The sequence below is a fragment of the Thamnophis sirtalis genome, unplaced genomic scaffold, assembly GCF_051295495.1.
Source record: "Thamnophis sirtalis isolate CommonGarterSnake01/CBP01778 unplaced genomic scaffold, rThaSir2_p1.2 scaffold_1, whole genome shotgun sequence".
NCBI classification, from domain to species: Eukaryota; Metazoa; Chordata; class Lepidosauria; order Squamata; family Natricidae; genus Thamnophis; species Thamnophis sirtalis.
Window position 1 is genome coordinate 73,219,666 of NW_028261381.1, and position 18,893 is coordinate 73,238,558.

At 40.1% G+C, this 18,893-nt stretch overlaps 1 protein-coding gene across 1 annotated transcript in view; it reads left to right on the forward strand.

The window, feature by feature from the left end:
• The first annotated feature begins 5,405 nt into the window (after nt 1–5,405).
• The window catches only part of RASSF7 (Ras association domain family member 7), a 91,020-nt gene continuing 77,532 nt past the window's right edge, over nt 5,406–18,893 (forward strand). Inside the window, exon 1 of the mRNA XM_087716094.1 lies at nt 5,406–5,424. The gene's annotated coding sequence lies outside the window, so the exon portion shown is untranslated. The remainder of the gene's footprint in view (nt 5,425–18,893) is intronic.

Below are 18,893 nucleotides of genomic sequence, written 5' to 3' on the forward strand. Positions count from 1 at the left end.
ATGTGCAATTTGTATCAATTTAAAGGGTGCCTTCATGAATTGACATTTAAGATATGGATCCAGCTGATGTCATTCAAGGGTTGATGATGTTGCCTCTTCACATATCCAGTATTCACTGATTGCTCAACAGTGCTATTGATTATGTGTCATCAAGTTGTTGTCAACTCTCAGTGACCACATGGATACAAAGGGTCACAGCATACAGGGCATGCCAAGAGAGTAGGAGGGAGCAATATCCAGATAAATGTGATGGGGATGACTGAAGACCTTCTGGTAATACATTCAATTTTGTCAGGATCTTTCTCTGAGGTAATTATGCTGAGAGATAGAACATTAAATATGACAAAGTTGGGTATTTGAGCAAAGTGTCAAAATCAAAGGGATTTGCCCAGCAAAGGATCTCAAGGGTTAAGGTACAGTAGCTGTTCTTTCCCTCATTACTAAACCTTGAGCCATTTTAGAGGGCTGGTGTAACCTCACCCAGTTTCTGGTTCTCTAGCCTTTACACTGACACAGAAATTCTGTTTTGTTTTTAAGTGATTTTGAGTCATTTCTAAAACTATGCTCCCTTGTCCCTTGATGTTTGCTTATTGTGTGAATCTCTTACGTTCCACACCTTCACTCATATGAGATAATTTATTCTTTTGTTATTTCATCTCAGACCGCACATACAGGCAAATCAAGGAAAAAATTAGCGTGACATAGTTTCTGATGGGTGGAATTTTGTCAAGTCAGGAGAATGTATAATAGCTTCTTGGTTGTTTTATGTGGCAGTTGACTGTTTATGAATGCAAGGGTAACCTGATGGCTTAGAAATGTAAAGCAACAACAACTACACAATTGTCAATGTAAAGTAATTAAAGAACTTTTGTTTAAACATCTCATCTGATCAAAACACCAAATAATTTCAAGAAAGTACCTGACACTAAATATTTATTTTTATTATTTTTATTTTATTTATTTATATCCTGCCGTTATTATTTTTTTTAAAGTAAGTCAAGGCAGTGAACATATCCAACACACCTTCCTCCTCCAATTTTCCCTACAACAGCAACCCTTTGAGGTGAGAGAGAGAGAGAGAGAGTGATTGGCCCAAGGTCACCTACCTGGCTTTCAAGGCTCAGATGGGACTTGAATTCTCCCTCTTACTAGCCTGGTATTTTAACCCCTAGACCAGTGATGGCGAAACTTTTCAGCACCCAGTGCCCAAACCAGAAAATGTCTGCATGTGATTGCTTGCGCTGGAGTGCCGAAAACCCGAAGACCAGCTGACTGGCCCACGGATGCCTGGGTTTGGGCCGATTATGGCTGTTTGGGGGGCATTTTTGACCCAAAAATGGCCTGTTTTTTGGCTGTTTTTCCGGCTGTTTTCAGACTGTTTTCCAGCACCTGGCTGGCGCACCAGAAACCAGAAGAGGAACTGGTGATGGCGTGTGTGCCCCCAGTGAGGGCTCTGCATGCCACTTCTGGCACGTGTGCCATAGTTTGCCATCATGGCCTTAGACCAAACATGGGGCAAAGATGTTGAAGAAACCGAATATTAATTGAAACCCAGCATAGACATTCTCCATAGTGTTCTTGGACTTGATGGCATACAGCAAGGTTATCAGTTAAAGCACTTATCAGGAAAAGATTAGAGGACTGCTTGTTTGTTGGGCTTAAATGCTGGGAGGTTTGTATGGATATAAACTCATGTCAGCCAGCCAGCCAAAGTTTGCGGGGAAAAACCTATTATTGAGTGCTAATCAGCTTGTTTGTTTGTTTGTTTATTCATTCAATTTATATGCTACCCATCTCACTGTTAAATGATTCTGGGTGCTTATAAATACCATGAAAACAAAGTACAAAACATCAAAACATTAAACAGAAATTAAATAAGTTAAAAATAAAACAGAATACTATGGGGTAGAGATGGAATCTTATTCCTAGCTCCCTGGAATGACCAGGCAAAGTCTCAGGCCAATTGGCAGAGCCATGTTTGAGACTCTTATGGAAGGCTAAAAGGGGTATCATCCAGAGGGAGGGAACCTCAGCAAAAAAGGTTCATCTCCCGTTATCTCATCATGGTGGCCTTTCTTGATCGATGGGATCCACAACATGCCCCTTCTGCCGGAAGAGGTGGGACAGACTAATCCCATTGGGCTGAGATGGTTCCCTGGGAACTATGCCATAAGGCTTTAAGGGTCATAATTCTTTGAATTGGACCTGGATGCAGAGCAGCAACCAGTACAGCTTGCATAAGAGCAATGCTACATGAGCCACCCTGGGGCCCCATGCAACGGCATTCTGCTCCAGCTGGATAAATGAAGCTAGCATTCTAGACATTTCCCCTACTCATAGATTCCATGCAGATATTGCCCTTAGCTACAGTTTGTTTTAAATAGTGGTTTGATGATATAGCATTTGTCTCATATAACATGCTTAGCTGAGAGCCATGGTCTATACTACTTCCACAGAACATGCTGAACCAAACTCGCATGGGTAATTAAAACTGATTTGATGGCATGTAATCAAACTATGTAGCTTGACATCCAACATCCAAGTTATTTTGCATATCTTTGAAATATATAATGACAATATAATATGTTGAATACCACTGTAATATGAAGACAGGGGTCTTGAAATCTTTTGTTGCATAGTAATATAATGGATAAATACATATTTGTATAGTTTCAAAACAAATTGAATGAAAATGTGGTCCCAGTATAACTAAGTTATGGATTTTGTTGATGTACATGAACAATCACTAAAAAATTCTAGTTATATAATAAAAGAGCATATATTCTCTCTCTCTCTCTCTCTCTCTCTCTCTCTCTCTCTGTGTGTGTGTGTGTGTGTGTGTGTGTGTGTGTGTTCCTGGTAAGGACAGAGAAAACCAGATTATGTGAATTTATTTCATGAAGATAGAATCCCCCTAAAACATACCTAAGATTTGCTTTGCTTTGCCAACAGCATGAATTGAAACAAAAAATGAGCCAAACCTAATCACTGTAAGCCCAGGAAATAAATGAATGATTTATATTATGTACTTTGGAATAGATTTCTGTAAACCCAAAGAACTGAATAGCACTTAAGAAGGTTTTGTATCTGACAATATTACCATTAACCATCAGCAACTGCACATGAACTGCATTTATAATATGCTGATATTTATAATAAATTAAAGGGATGCCTTTAGCAGAATATTGCAGTGAATTCTCCCAAGAGAAAGGTCTATGGTATTTCTATTCCTTGTTTTACTCTAAGGAGGACTTTCTACTTTCTCCCCCATCCCCAATTATGTTTCACTGCTAATTTTTCATTCTAGAGCTACTGAGTGTGCTCTGTACATACTGAATCTTATGGGGAGTTGAGTATTTTATTAGATTTTATCCCTACATTCTCTCACGTAGAAACTAAACATATGCATCCAAGAAATTCACAAACAAATTCACATTTAAGGATAATGATCCTTCCTCACTTTGGTTCCTTAGCAACTGATATTTAGTCATGCTGCCTTTAATTCAAGAGATAGTATGCAGCCATCAACTTTCTGCCATTGTTTAGTCTCCTTTTAAAATCATCTAAATTGAAAGTCATGGCCTGACTGTTGAAAGGCATTTCTGTTAATTATGCATTCTATAAGTAAGATCTTCCAATTACCTGATACCTCCTTACACCTAGTTCCAGTGGATGGATTATATCCCAAATATGATAGTAGGAGAAAACCTCAAATCTACTTTTCCCAGGTCATGTGTGATGAAATTTATGCATCCGTGAGGGAGATGAGCAATTAAAAAGATTTTTTTAAATAAATGAATTGATAAATAAATAAAGTACTCGAAAAGCAAGGTAAGTACAACTTTATATAGGAGTGGAAATGTACAGTATTGTGCAATTTTGAATTTTGTTCAATGTAAAGACATTGTATATCTTATTATGCTGGCCTGTTGTTTTGTTTTGGCTTAACGTCCTGTGCGTAATCAATGGCTTATGTATTCACTTCTGATTTATTCAAGAAAATACAATAGAGTTAAGTAAATTAGTTAATATAGTTAATAATAACTATTGTAGGCATGTTCAATGTGAAGCAGTGCTTTTTCTTGGGTCCCATTAGGAGAAATTATTTTCATATAATTTCTTGTGTACCTAGCACATAATTCTTCTTGGAGGTTCCCCCCCCCCTCTTTGGAGATACTATATTGTTGCAGAATTCAAAACGCAGCATCTCAATAAATATTATGCTTTCCATCTTTTTGCAGCTAAAAGTACAAAAAGGATAGTTTTTATACAGAGTATGAATATTTTATGTTTCAATTGCTTCTAATCTCCTGGTGCTCACATCTTGCTCTAAGCCATTTTTTGTTCAACAGTTTGCATAAAGAGAAAATTACCATTCCGAGTACAATCTTCAATGAAGGAACTTTTAATCTCAAATCTCTGAAATCATGCTGTCTAGATAATTCATTTATGATAGTCTTTGACAAGAACATGTGGCCATTGCAGTAAAATACATGACACTGTGATGGCATAGCAGCAAAAAGATCAGGAAAGAGCACCTATTTGTGTTCTTAAGTGTCATTTCGTTGCCCTAATCATCCTTGTGGCAACTGCAACCTTCTTTCTCTTCCTCATAGTCCCTTGCCATTTTGAAATTTATACCATTTGAAAATTATCTGCTTCCCCACCTCCCTTTTTTGCTGGCCCGTACATCTATTATTTTCAGAAAGGGTAAGAGTCTATGAATAACCTAGGTAGGCTGCGAAATTGTGCTGCTGTCATTGGAAATGGGAGCTCATAAAAAGTTGAAACGCAGCTGGAGCAGGCTTTGACCTATAGCACCGATGGCATCTAGGATTTGTCTGTGGGAGAGGGGGGGGCTTGAGTGACAGGCCTTTCATCTCTGGGTCAGGGTGGCTTAGCCAGTAAACTTTCCGCATGAAAGCAGCTGTTGGGGCGGCAGCAGTTAACCCGTCCCAAAGTTGAAAATAAGGAGTTTTTGGAAGCTTCACAAAGCCAGTTCCGTCTGTTGACTCGACTCTTCCCCTGGGCTCTGTAATCTCCCCTTCCCCCGCACGCTTTTACAGAAAAGGACGGCAATGAAGGGCTCTGGTGGGATGGTGGGGCGGAGGTGGGGAGGGGGGGGGAATGGGCGGGAAAACGGTCGAAGTGGTACAAAAGACCTCTCGGCTCGGTCCTGGGGATTCTGGCCATGCTTTTCACTCTCGGTGTCACGTGACCCGGGGCTGTGCGGTTCTAGCCCTGAGGCCTGATTGGTCCCCGGCTCCTTTTTTTGAAAGCTTTATGTGGCCGTGGCAACCAGAGGCGGCTCGGCCATACTTTCCTGGCCTTTCGAAGAAGGGCTCACCCGGGCAGAGGAAAGAGCAGAAACGCACACAGGGCAGCAACGGCAGCACAGCAGCAGCAGGAGAAGTTTTCATCCAGGTATGCATCAGCCGTTGGCTTCCTTTCTAGTCAAACGTCGGCGTGGGAAATAACAGGTGTCGCGTGCGCATAAAGACCCAGTGTGAGGTGTGTGTGGGGGTCCACAATCCTTCTGTTTAATGCGGGGGGTGAGGTTGCACTTCCTCGCTCTCTTTTTCGAATGGGACGCAGCACTCTTGGGAATTGCACCTGATCCTCACAGCCTGTGAGAAGTAAAGTAATTTCCAAAGCATGTGAGAAGAATGACTCGCCCCTTGCTTTCAGAAAATGTAGCCTGTTGGCTCACCCAAGTCGGGCATCGTAATTGTTTAGTTTGATTCTCAATGGGCAGGCTGGAGGTTTTGAAAACAGAGTTAGGAAGGAACTAAAAGCTCTTGATTTAGGGAATAATCTTGGAGCACAGAGTGTGCAGGGGCAACCACTGTGGAAGTAATGCTACGAGTGCTCATCGAATTCGCTTTCCAAAAGTATGCTGAAAGTGGGAAGCTGCTGAAAAGCCCTAGGAGCGTATGCAATTAATTATAGGTTATAATGATATGCAGGAAGAGAAACGCATTTTCAGAAAAACCTGGACCCTTTAAGGCCAAAGTAGACCACGTTGAATGATTTCCCGTTTTTAAAGTAATGGATGAGGAGCACATAGAGGAGGAGATGCTTCCCTTCTTTCTGTTCCTGTATACAATTACAACCTATAATTAATTACATGGGCTCTGAGGGCTTGACTATGTATGATAAAAAGCCTTGGAGGCAAAGGAACAAGGATGATTCCTCATCTCTTACCTTGTTTTACATGAATAAAAATACATATTAATAAATTGGTTCCTTAAGCAGAATATTCATTCAATAACCATGCATCCTGCTGTATTAGTGTGACCTAAATTTTACTTCAGGCAACTTTAGTTCATTTATCAAATTATATTTCACCTGTCATCGGTTAAACAGCATACATATTTTTCTAGCCTTGTTTTGTCCCTCACGGAAATACTATGAAGTGGGTAAACCTACTGGCTCAAGGTCACCCAGCAGGGTTATTTACCTAGATATTAAACTTATATCTCCTAACATTTAAACATGTTCAATTTACTCTGTATCAGTTAATGATATGCAATATTTCAAATTCAGTGCCTCCAGTTGGGTGCTCCAATCAGGAGAGGCATCAGTTTAAATCCTTAATGCAACCACATTTTTTCTAAAATTGAGTTGATGGTGCTAAGTGATTTTGGGAAAAGTGGCTCTTTTAAAAAGTTGCAGTGGGATACCACTGTATGTTTGGGCTGCAACATATTGTGAAGTATCTTACCGTATTTTCCGGAGTATAAGACGCACCAGAGTATAAGATGCACCAAGGTTTTGAAGAGGCAATTTTTTTTAAAAAGTAGGTAGGTAGGTAGAGGGAGAGAGAGAGAAATACAGTAGGTAGGTAAGGAGAGAGAGTAAGTAGGTAGGTAGGTAGGTAGAGGGAGAGAGAGAGAGAGAGAGAGAGAGAGAGAGAGAGAGAAATACAGTAGGTAGGTAAGGAGAGAGAATAGGTAGGTAGGTAGGTAGGTAGATGTTTCCAGGTGTATTTATCCATCTACTGGAGAAGGAAATCTGACAACCTGCAGCATTTAAGACTTGTTTCTGCTGGTACAGCACTTGATCAATGTAATTCTCATCCATCACTCTAACTAAAGATCTTTCTGAAAGGGGAAAAAAAGTTTTTGCACTCTGCAAACCTCCCCAAAACGGCCCATTTTTTGCAAAAATGGCCCCTTTTTTTTCAAATAAAAGGCATGAATAGCTTTGGGGGAGGGGCTTGCAGAATGCTCCGGGGGGGGGAGAGCAAAAAACGGCCCGTTTTTTGTGAAAATGGGCCCTTTTTTCTCAAAAAAAAAAGCATGCATAGCCTTATGGAGGCTTATAGAGTGCTGCTGGGGGCGGGGGGGGGAACAGCCCATTTTTTGCTCATTTCTGCTCTCCCCAGCCCCCAGGAGCTCTTTGAAAGCCTCCATAAGGGTATGCACAGCCATTTTGATGAAGGGGCGGGGCTTCAGGAGGCAAAAAAATGCTGTATTCGATGTATAAGACACACCCAGATTTTCAGCCTCTTTTTTGAGGAAAAAAGGTGCATCTTATTCTCTGAATAATATGGTAATTATTTTTGAAATATGGCACAGGTTTGTCCCATATAAAAATATACCCTCAATTTATCTTTATTTATTTGTATTATTTATAAATTTCACATTTCACAGCAGCAACTCTGGGCAATGTACAAAAATTAAAATGATAACAAAAACATATAATACATGATACTTTGATTAAAATAATAGCCCTCAGAACCAAAAGCCACATCACCAACAGAACTCATTTAATTTCCTAGTCCAAATGCTTGGGAGAGCAGGTAGGTTTTCAATGCCTTATAAAAGGCTAACAGGGATAGGGCCATCTGGACCTTGGAAGGACATTGTTTCACTGGGTAGGTGCAGCCATAGAGAAGGCATGCCTGTAGGGCTCAACAATGGTATTGTTTGATGGAAGGGATCCAGAGCAGGCCCTCACACCTAAATCTGAGGGAGCAACCTGAGACAGTGATAGAAAGGCAGCTTGATGAATAGGCCTTGAATCATACCTGGAAGCTTACAAAACAGCAGTGTTACATGAGAATAATGAGAAGCACAAAACCTGCCAACTATTGCTTCCGAGTCCCCCTCAAGGGTATAAATACAGCATATTACAGTAATCCAAAGAGGAGATGATTAAGTCATGAGTCCCTCTGAGCAAGGCCTCCTGGTTCAGTAATAGGTGCAATGATGCAGAAGACAAACCTGTCAAAGGCCAATGCTGCAGCTAGATTGAGAGCCAATTGTTACATTTTCTGCAGTTTTGTGAGCTCAAATTCTTCTCAGATAACCAGGTAAAAGTGTACTTCAGACAAATCTATAGGACCTGTGCAAATGGAATCCAATTCCAAACAAATCTAAACAAATAACTGAAATAATCCTTACAACAGCCCTGCAGCTATAGGTATTCCTTGATTTACAACAGTTCGTTTAATGACCATTGAAGTTACAATAAAAGAGCGACGTGTGGCCATTTTTCACACTTATGACCATTACACCATCCCCATGGTCATGTGATTTACATTTGGATGCTTGACATTCTGGTTCATATTTATGATGGCTACAGTGTCCTGGGGTTATGTGATCCCTTTTTTGCAACCTTTTGACAAGTAAAGTCAATGGGGAAGCCAGATTCACTTAACAACTATGTTACTAATTTAAGAACTGCAATGATTCACTTAACAAATGTAGCAGGAGAAGTAGTAAAATGGGGTAAAACTCACTTAGCAAAGTTTTCACTTAGCCACATAAATTTTGGGCTCAGCTGTGATTGTAAGTCATCTGTATTCCCATAGTCAGGTGGGATTGAGTTACCCTAAAAAAGATACAAGCATGAAGAGGTGAGGCACCAAATAAGTCTAGAATCAACAAGGAGTGATCTTTCCATGAGAAGGAACTGATGGTTAACACCTCCCAATTGCAGAGCAGGTTGGCATAGCTCTGATATAAAAGAAAACAGGTGTAATGAGGAACCTCTAATATAAATCAGGCCAGGGATAACTTGTGCCAGGTCCATGATGGTCATGAACTCCCAAGCCACTGCCCAATTCATGCAAATTTTATTCCATTAGGGCCATAGGCCTGCACAATGTAGCTGCCAAACACAACCACAAACTCTACTAATTCTGGTAGGGAGATTGCTATGCCACAGGCAAAGTGGTACACAAGCAATAAACCCATCTAACCTCTATAACCTAACTTCACAAACAACATCTCACACCTGGCAATCCAAGGAGGAACACCCCTGAAAAGCCACTAGAGATTCTCAGCTAACAATTGCCATCCTGAGCCTGGGTTTGCAACTGATCTCACACATGAAATCTCCAGGAAAAGAATCCCTTCTTCTGGGCCAATGAAGTTTAATGATGCAAACAAAGTTAACCACAATTAAATTGTGGATTCTTAAATGAGTTTTATTACAGGCCGACTGTGTATTCTTCTGGGCCATTCCAGAAAAAACTCTCTTTGCTGTTTCACCACACAGTTCTTTGTATTACCACTGTCCATCAGCTGCTATTCAAAAGAACTTTGAATAAGGAGCCTGTTATTCATTCCTCAATAGCTGATGACATTTACGGGTATAGGACAAAGAAAGTGCCCAAGAAGGAAAGGAGAGTGCCCCCACAGCTTAAAGTGATTGATGGGTGTCAGCCTTAACGGGCGGACCAGACAAGAAAAATGATAAACTAATTCTACTTTATTGTAAAGCTACATTGACAGAATCTTGCAAGTTTGAAACAACAATTCTCTTTCACAGTTCAAGAAACTAGGGAGGATCCCTTCTGAGCCTCTTGCTTTTCCCTTTATCCAGCTCCAGACTATGATTTATCCATTTTCTAGGCAGCATCTCTTTCGCCCTTCTCCCAAGGTTTTTCCCATGTACCTTTACAATAAGTGCCGGCTTGATATAATGCCCTGGGGAGCCATCTGACAGTACCGCCACTGGAATAGCCTGCGAAGCATGTCAAATTATATTCCCAGCAAAAATTATGTGGTATTAGAAGGAAAACACTAATTTGGGAAGCACACAAACAATTTAAGGCCACCTCAGTTATGAGCAAGGACCACATGAAAACAATGGAGTGAGGATGCAGCAGTAAATAAAGTTACCGGTCCAGATTTGTGCCATAGTTAGATACATGTGAAGAAAATCCCTTCTAAATAAAATGTGTCACGCCAGGTTTTGCCCTTTGTCTTTCCCTGTAATATATATGAAATGCCATAAATCAATATGGCATTGTCATTTGCAATCTTTCACTCTACCTAATATGACACATACAAGTTATTGCTCCAATAATAGTACAGGTGGTAGAAACTTATCTTCCAACAACAACTTCTAAATTTGTGGCAAAATTGATTAGGTTAGAATAATGCATAAAATAAGGGTATAATTGTCAGAGGATGCCTATGGAGTAGGTGGAGGCTTGTATAATTGAAAAGCAACTTTTTTAAAACATCGTTGAAGCAGGAAAAAAGCATACGTTATAAATGGTATCTGAGTTTGAGTGAAAGAAACAATATTTTAATATCGGCCAATTCTTGCTTCAAGAATGCACAAGTTTTTGTTTTTGTTTTGCAAAATAGTATCTTAAATGCTATAGAACTTCCTTGCAGTACATTTAGAATCAGTAAATTTTCAAGTTCTGAAACAGTTCTAAAAACGTGAAAAAAGTTAGAAAACATTTAATCTGTGTAATACAATAAAGTAGTATTAACTGGATGCATAAGATATTAAGCAGGATGGGGATGGGGATAGGGATGGGGATGGGAAAGGAGGAGGAGGAGAAGAAGGAAGAAGGAGGAGGAGGAGGAGATCGAACTGTAATCTTTACTGGCATACAGTAATGTTATAGTTCCACAGATGTCGCAACTTGAGGGGTTTGCCTCACAATACAAATGTTGTGTTTATTGATTCAGAGTTAAACATTAGCTTCCTTTTAATTCATTATTTCAGAACTATGTAGAATGTATAAAATTGTGGAATCCAAATGGCAAAACACTATTGCAACTTAATTACAAAAATTCTTCTCTCTTCAACAGATTACATAAATTAGAATTAAAATATTACTAACTAGTGTAGCATATCATAATCTTTTGTTCAGTCTTGAAACTACTGTATACCATGAGATCAACAGAACTCACTTATTTCTCAGTGTTTTTTCAGTATTATATATTTTTGAAAATATTACATCAGACAAAATTTCGTTGCTACAGCTAAACAAATTCAATTGTCTGCTTTGTGTAATTATTGATGCCTTTTTAGCTTCATCTTATGGAAATGGGGGGGGAGTGCATATCCTTATACGCCAAATGAACATAACATGACATGAGAATGTGGATGGAATGGTATCTGTGCAAGGAGTTTATTTTTTTATGCCTTCTGAATGGAATGGGAATAGTGGTGTGGGAATGGTTAAGTGTGTTTCTGTATTTGAATTAGAGTGGTAAATTTTGAGTGCTAATAAAAACAAAACTGACAAATTTGAAATGTGACAACCCCTAATTTAAAAGATCCCGAGGCAACTGTAACTTGACTTAGCAGCATGAAGTACTTTAACCAAAGACTTAGTTTTTTTAAAAAAAAAATTAAGGGAATAAAAATAACGTTAAATGAAATTTTCATGAGAAGTAACTTTTGTTTCAAATGCAAAAGTGTTCATACAAATCTAGGTCATCCACTTGTTCACGTGTTTGTTCATGCATGTCTTTTTGCAAGAATTTTTTGCAGTGGTTTCTTTGCAAATACCTCTTTAGATACATTTTACATTGTACACACTACCTAGTTACATTTTCTTGTCCTTAATTTGATAGTTGTAATTGGAAATGCATTTGCTCAATATTTTTTTTATCAGCAATAAACATGGAAAGCAGAGTACGCAATCTGCAAAAACTGTTGCAAACAGAACTTTTGCATTCTGAAATTTCTTAATCTATTGGGTTTCAAGCTGTCACAGGCATCTTTAGCCTCTCTCCTCCTACACTCAAATGTGCCTAAAGTTTTATAAGTTAATTGGTAGCTATTCTCACAATTTTCAGAGGCTTATAAGAAAAGCACAAATGTATAAAAAAAATTATTCTTGCACTCCTGCTTGGAATAAAAAAAAGCTCATTTTTGGAAAAGGATGCAAAAATAAGAATTTTATTTGTGTTCCATCTTGTGTGTTTAGAACAATAAGCTTTTCAACTTCTCAAATACTATACAGGTAGTCCTCGACTTATAACAGTTCATTTAGTGACCGTTCAAAGTTACAATGGCACTGAAAAAAGTGACATGACCATTTTTCACACTTAATGGCTGTTGCAGCATCACCATGGTTATGTGATTTACATTCGGATGCCTGACAACTGACTCACATTTATGATGGTTGCCATGCCCCAGGGTCATGTGATCTCCTTTTGTGACCTTCTGGCAAGCAAAGACAATGGGGAAACCAGTGTTACTAATTTAGTAACAACCGCATTAGTAATTTAAGAACTGCAGTGATTCACTTAACAAATATGACAAGAAAAGTCGTAAAATGGGGCAAAACTCCCTTAACAAATTTCTCACTTAGCAATATAAATTGTGGGTTCAATTGTGGTACTACTTGTAGTTGCAATACAGAATTTTCTCATCCCCTTCCTTCAGCAACCCATTTCTATTCCAGAGCTGAGGTGGCGCAGTGGTTAGGGTGCAGTACTGCAGGCCACTTCAGCTGACTGTTATCTGCAGTTCAGCGGTTCTAATCTCACCGGCTCAAGGTTGACTCAGCCTTCTATCCTTCCGAGGTGGGTGAAATGAGGACCCAGGCTGTGGAGGCGATATGCTGACTCTGTAAACCGCTTAGAGAGGGCTGAAAGCCCTATGAAGCGGTATGTAAGTCTAACTGCTATTGCTATTGTTTCTATCTTTTTGGTGCAAATTTGAGTCTGGGTATGGTTTGTAATTCAGGGTTGGAAGTTCTAATAATGTATCAGCTTAGCTGAATTCTACTTCTTTAAACTGACTCTTAAATCATATTTTATTCTTCACCCTTTTTTAAAGATGCCCTTTAAAAATACGGTGCTCACTTAATAGAACTAGGATAATGAAAGTGTGAGAGTGCTGAAAAATTGTTACCATTTAATCAAGGTAGCAGCTAATCAGCTAGAACTGACAACCTGTCTTTGTGGTAATTGATCCATGATTTTGATTTTCCATTTTCTGCTGGAGCCTCCTATTACTATTATTAAGATAGAAGGTTCCTTTTTAAAACCTTCTGCAGCAATTTTTAAAAGGTGATCCTGAAGCTCTGAAAAAAGAAGATACTTTAGAGAAAATAAATGTGTAATGTTAGGCTAAAAAACTTGGGAGGAAGGTAAAGGTGAGGGAAACGGTACCTATAGATCAATGATGGTTAACCTTTTTTGTACCCGCCTGCTGACCTGCGGGCCAGAAATGGCACACAAAACCATCCCGCAAGGAACATGTGGCCTTGCTGGCCTTCACACACCTGGGAGCACCGAAACCCGGAAGAGCAGTGTTCCATTGCTCATGCACGTACCTGCACCTAAATTTCCATTTCCGGTGCGGCCATAGGCCCAATAAATGGCTGGTCATCACGCATGTGCATAATGGAAACCCAGAAGTTCAAATGCCAGTGTGCGCATGCACACCGGAACACTGCTCTTCCAAATGTTGGTGGTCCCATGCGCCTGAAGGCCAGCTGGCCGGTGTGCAGGAAATGTCCATCTGAGTTCAGTTCCAAGTGGGAAGAAAGACACCGGAAACATGGAGACTGCTTGGAAAGATGGTTTAATGGTGGACAGGACCATGTGGTTTGAGGTCCTGCCCCCCAAAAAGAGCACATGGGTGAGAAAGGGAGAGAGATTTATACCCTCTCATTTCCCGCCTTGGAATTTCCTGTTCCTGTGTAAGAAATGTGCTCTTATTGGTTGTCAGACTCCCATGAGGCCATGCAGAGGTAACCTTGTAGGTTGTCTTGAGTCCCAGGCCTCAAGACACGCACATGAATGACACACACACACCCGCGCTCCCCCCACTTTTGACACACAGTGGCAAAAAGGTTAGCCATCACTTATGTAGACTGTTCTATGTGTTGATTTAACAAAACACAGAATTAGCAATTTTTGAATTAGTTTTTCTGCTAAATATTTTTAGAATGTGCATCCTTGTATGTATCAGATTGTAAATTTATATTGTTTATTTTGAGGTATTGATTTATATTAGAAAAATGCCATGGAACTGAGTGCTAATTGTCTTTCCCCAGAGGAACAGTTTTAATCCAAATTAATCTCCTTGTTATGCTTTTGAGGAAAAAGAAATACACTAGGAGAACTGCCCATGCATTCCCAGCATCTTATATAATTTTTCCTGTACTTCATTTGCTGATGTGTCTTTTACTTCTTTTCCTTCTACCTTCCTTTTTATTTTAAACTGAGCAGTGTAAGAAGCTTTCTGTTATTACTAAGTATTCTTTTCATCCTGTAATGCAGTGTTTTTCAACCTTTTTTGTGCAAAGGCACACTTTTTTCATGAAAAAAATCACGAGGCACACCACCATTAGAAAATGTTTAAAAAATTTAACTCTGTGCCTATATTGACTATATATAAAGTAATTCTACCACGGCACACCTTACACAAATGTCACGGCACACTAGTGTGCCGCAGCACAGTGGTTGAAAAACACTGCTGTAATGTATCATTTTTTAATAATAATCTACAAATAAAAGCAATACTGTTTAAATTAATTAAAATTAATCAAACTAATAAAAAAATAATGTATCTTAGTCATTACATTGAAAAAAAGAATTTGTGTTTTTCTAGATTATAATGTAAATACTACTTTTCATTTCATTACTACATGGAAACATGGATTTCCCAGTGTTATATAGCATATAATTACAAATAGTATCCAATTTCATATTTTGTTTTTTGTAGCTATTTGCCTTAATAAAAAATAACATTTCTCTTTTTCTTTGTGATATGATAAAAATAAAGAAGAAAAACCTAATATTGAAACACTACTAACACTTTAAAAAAAGCCTTAAGTAGATACAGCTTAACCTCTTTCTGAAAAACAGAGACCTTTTTCCCCATTCACACTCTATAATTTAGAAGTGAAACAAGAGGAACTCCCCTCATGCCTCACAAACAGGAATTCTGTGAATGAAAGTGACATCAATAGGATACTTCAGGTAGATAGTGGTCTCATAATGTCACAATGAAATAAAGTTATAAAATTAAATATTTGCACCTTGTGTGGGACTGGAAAACTTGGTAACCAGTGCATATATTCCAACTTTAATGTGATCATGACATCCGGCACTTGTTAGCTGATAACTAGTCTAACCAGCAGCTTGATAAGCTTGTTACAACTGCAAGATGTTTTTGTAGGATAGGCATAAAAAAATTCTGTGTTGCAGTAATCTATATAGGATGGAACCAAGACATGGATATCACTCCTTTTCATAAATTGCCCTCCCTTTCACAAATATAAATTATATTGACTGTACAAGATTTTTTTAATAGTTTTATTATTACTACTGTAATATTATTTGCAGATGTTTTGCAACTTCAATTCTATTAAAGTTTTGTAAACATACTCTACTCGTCAATAATCCTTTCTCTCAAATTCTGTTGTTTGGTACCTGCAAAATGGTAGAAATGGTGAGAGCATTTAATATAATATTTAATATAATAAATTTAATATAATAAATTTGTATGGCAATATAGAAGGGAAGATTCAAGATCTCTCTATTCAATTATTGTTCCATTATGTCTTATGTGGCAAAACATCCCAAATCACTAGATCAATTTGAATTTGAATGGTTTTTTTTTAAATTTCACATTGGACTCTGTGCAGATTTCATGATTTCACTTTAATATCCTATCATCTATTTTCTGGCTCCCTCCCACTCACAGATCCTGTTTCCTGATGATCAAATTCTTCTTTAACACCTCTAGATGTTAAAATGGCATGTTGTAACATTTCAACTAAGCAAAATATAATAATTCCATTGTGTAGTTTTGGGGAATTTTTATGTATTTGCACGAGCCAACCAATTACTTTTGTTAGGGTTGAAACACTTTTAGAAAAGAAAAACAATATGTCATGGTCCCTTGAAAACTAGCAATTCTGGCACGTATTTTTCTGAGCTGCGTTTAAATACAATATTATCCTCCAGGGATATAAGGAGTCAGGAAATTGTAGACTGAAACAACATAGCACAACCTCCGACAATTTGTGTAAAACTTACTCTCACTGTTAGATTAAAAGGTTATTTTAACTTTCTTATGTATATATGTGTGCTCCTGATAATTGCTATGGAAAAATTCCATCCAAAACTTATTTGCTTTTTTTGTGGCAGATGCTTTGCAGCATAATTATGCTTTTTATTATAATATTTTTTGAAGATTTTGATTTTTTGCTGTATGTGTAGGACCCAAGTGGGAGAACCTGCATTACTAATTGTGCTGGGGTTATAATAATTTACGATTCAGAACTACTAGCCATGCTTCATCAATGTCTCTGTATGTAGAATTTTATTTTTAAAAAGCAACAATAGCAAGCCTTGATGTGCTAAAGATAAGAAAATGTAATTTCTGTCCTTGACAAGTTAGTAGAAGACCTTGCGTGACAGGAAGGCCTTGGATGTCTTTTGGATTATAGCCTCTGTGTGAGTCAACCCACTTTATTTTGTTTTGCTGATTATATTTGTACAAATGTGGTTAAAAGAGAGGAAGAAATGGGATTTTTTTAGGTGTTCTTCTTTGATTGCTGATCCAAAAAAGACCGAGAGGCAAACACTATCATTTCTTAATAGATCACTGTCCTGTGCCTTGAGGAACTCTTTATGAATATGGTCATTTTCTGGAGCGAGGGACAGGAGGCTCCAGTAGTTGTATTAATGCGCCCAATTGGTCACGAGACTGGGATGAAGCTGAAGCCAGGCCTCTGTGATCCACCCTTGACCTCCAGCTTCATCTCAGTCCGGCCAAGAAATGAGACATACATATTTTTTATCCTGTTAATTCCTCTACTGGTACCTCCTTGCCTCTGCAGCCTCTGGAAAAGAAAGCTCCCTTCTTCTGCCAATAAGTATTTCTGTGTGGTTCCTATTACTGGCCACCAGGGAGATTATTTTAAACTGCTGGGGGTTGGAGAGCTTGGTTGCTGTTGCGGTGGCTATTTTTGTCTCCGCTGAACATGTAGTGTCGGTCCCCGGGACCTGGGCAATCGGGAGGCTTGCAGGCTCAGGATTTCCAGTCCCACGGCTTCCCATCTCTCTGTTTTACTGGTGGAGGACTTTGGCGGCTGGATTCACGCCGCGGCGATCCCAGAGCGCTGGCAAGAGCACGAAGAAGCTTTTGGAGGCTGAGCAGCGACAAGAAGGCATGTGAATGTCTGAAGCCGAGGCGGCAGCCCCCAGACACACCATGCTTGGCATTGATGCAGGGGCTGCCTAGATGGGGAGAAAGCAGCATTTGTTCCTGCCTTTATCTCTCCTTTGCCTATTGCAGCTGAAGAGAGGGAGTTGAGAGGCTTTGCAAGGAGGGTGAGTACTGCCACGTGGCAAATATGGCGGAGGAGGTGGCAAGGTCCCCTTCGCCTCCATGTTCCCCTGGGGAGGACCCATCTTCCAGGCCGCACCCCACTGCCTCTGCCAGGGCTCAAAAGGCTGCTGCTGCCTCTCGTCCCTCTCATGCTACCCAGAGGGATGAACTTATGAGGCCTAAGGCAATCTCTAAAACCTTTTCCAGGGTTGAGAAATTGAGGGCCCTGCAGGGTAGGCTCAGTACCTCTCCCCCCCTGGTCTAGATCACCTTTGGGGGGGTAAGTCTCAGTCTATACCCCCCAGGTTCTCCAGATTCTCTAGGGAGGTTTCTTGCGGAGGTTTCCCCCTCTCCACCTCTTTCCCTGGAAGACCAGGACATGGACTTAGAAGATTCCTGTGTCCGCATGGATCCCATGGGGGATCAGGCCTTGCCTAGGCCTATCCTAGCTCTCCCGGCTGGGGTAGCTCAAGTTCCAGAGAATTCCGGCTGGGATTCTTTGGATATGGACAAACTCCCCAGGGTGTTGCAGAATCTTATTGAAAGGGCCATCTCCTCAGGAGTTGCAGCTGGCTTGCAGCAACAGGCCCCTTGGTCCTTAGCATCGGATCAAGGCAGAACACCTAGGGCCAGCTCCTCCCAGGCACGCCCTCCCTCCATTTCTGTGAGCTGCCCCGTCTCCCCTTCCCTGCTTAGTGAAGGCTCGGTAGCAGGGGATAAGGCCTAAAGAGATCCTGACCTATCTGAGGATGAGGAGGATGCCAAGCCGGAGCCTCCAGTCTTTACTGGCCTTCCCCCCCACCCCCCAGATTTATTCCAACCTCTTCTGCGCAAGGCGTGTGCTACTGCATACGCAGAAGAGGGGGAGGGGAGTAAGGAAGGAGTGAAGGATGGGGCTAAGGATGGAGCTACAGAGGAGGCTGCAGCGAATAAACCTTGGGACCTGGTTTTCTGTGAGCTCAAGGCTGTTAAGGAGAAGATCCCTGCTCCTCACCTCTTCCTGGAGGTAGTGAAGAAGCAATGGAAGAAGCTGCTGCTTTCCCAAACCCTAGCAGTAATGCTAGACGTTTTTATAATATTGAGCCAGATTTTTCTCAGGCCTTAGAGCTGCCCACTATGGACCCACCTGTGGTTGCTTTGGTGTCTCCTGCTTCTCTGGTGGCCAGGGATGTAGATGACAACTTTAAAGTGGATGACAGGAAGGTGGAGATGATGTTGAAGAACATGTTCCAGTTTGCGGCCTGGGCCATCAAGGCAGAAGCATCGGCTTCGTTCTTCAATTGCACGGCTATCTTGTGGATGGAGAAAATCCAGGAATGCATCCCCCCTGAAGA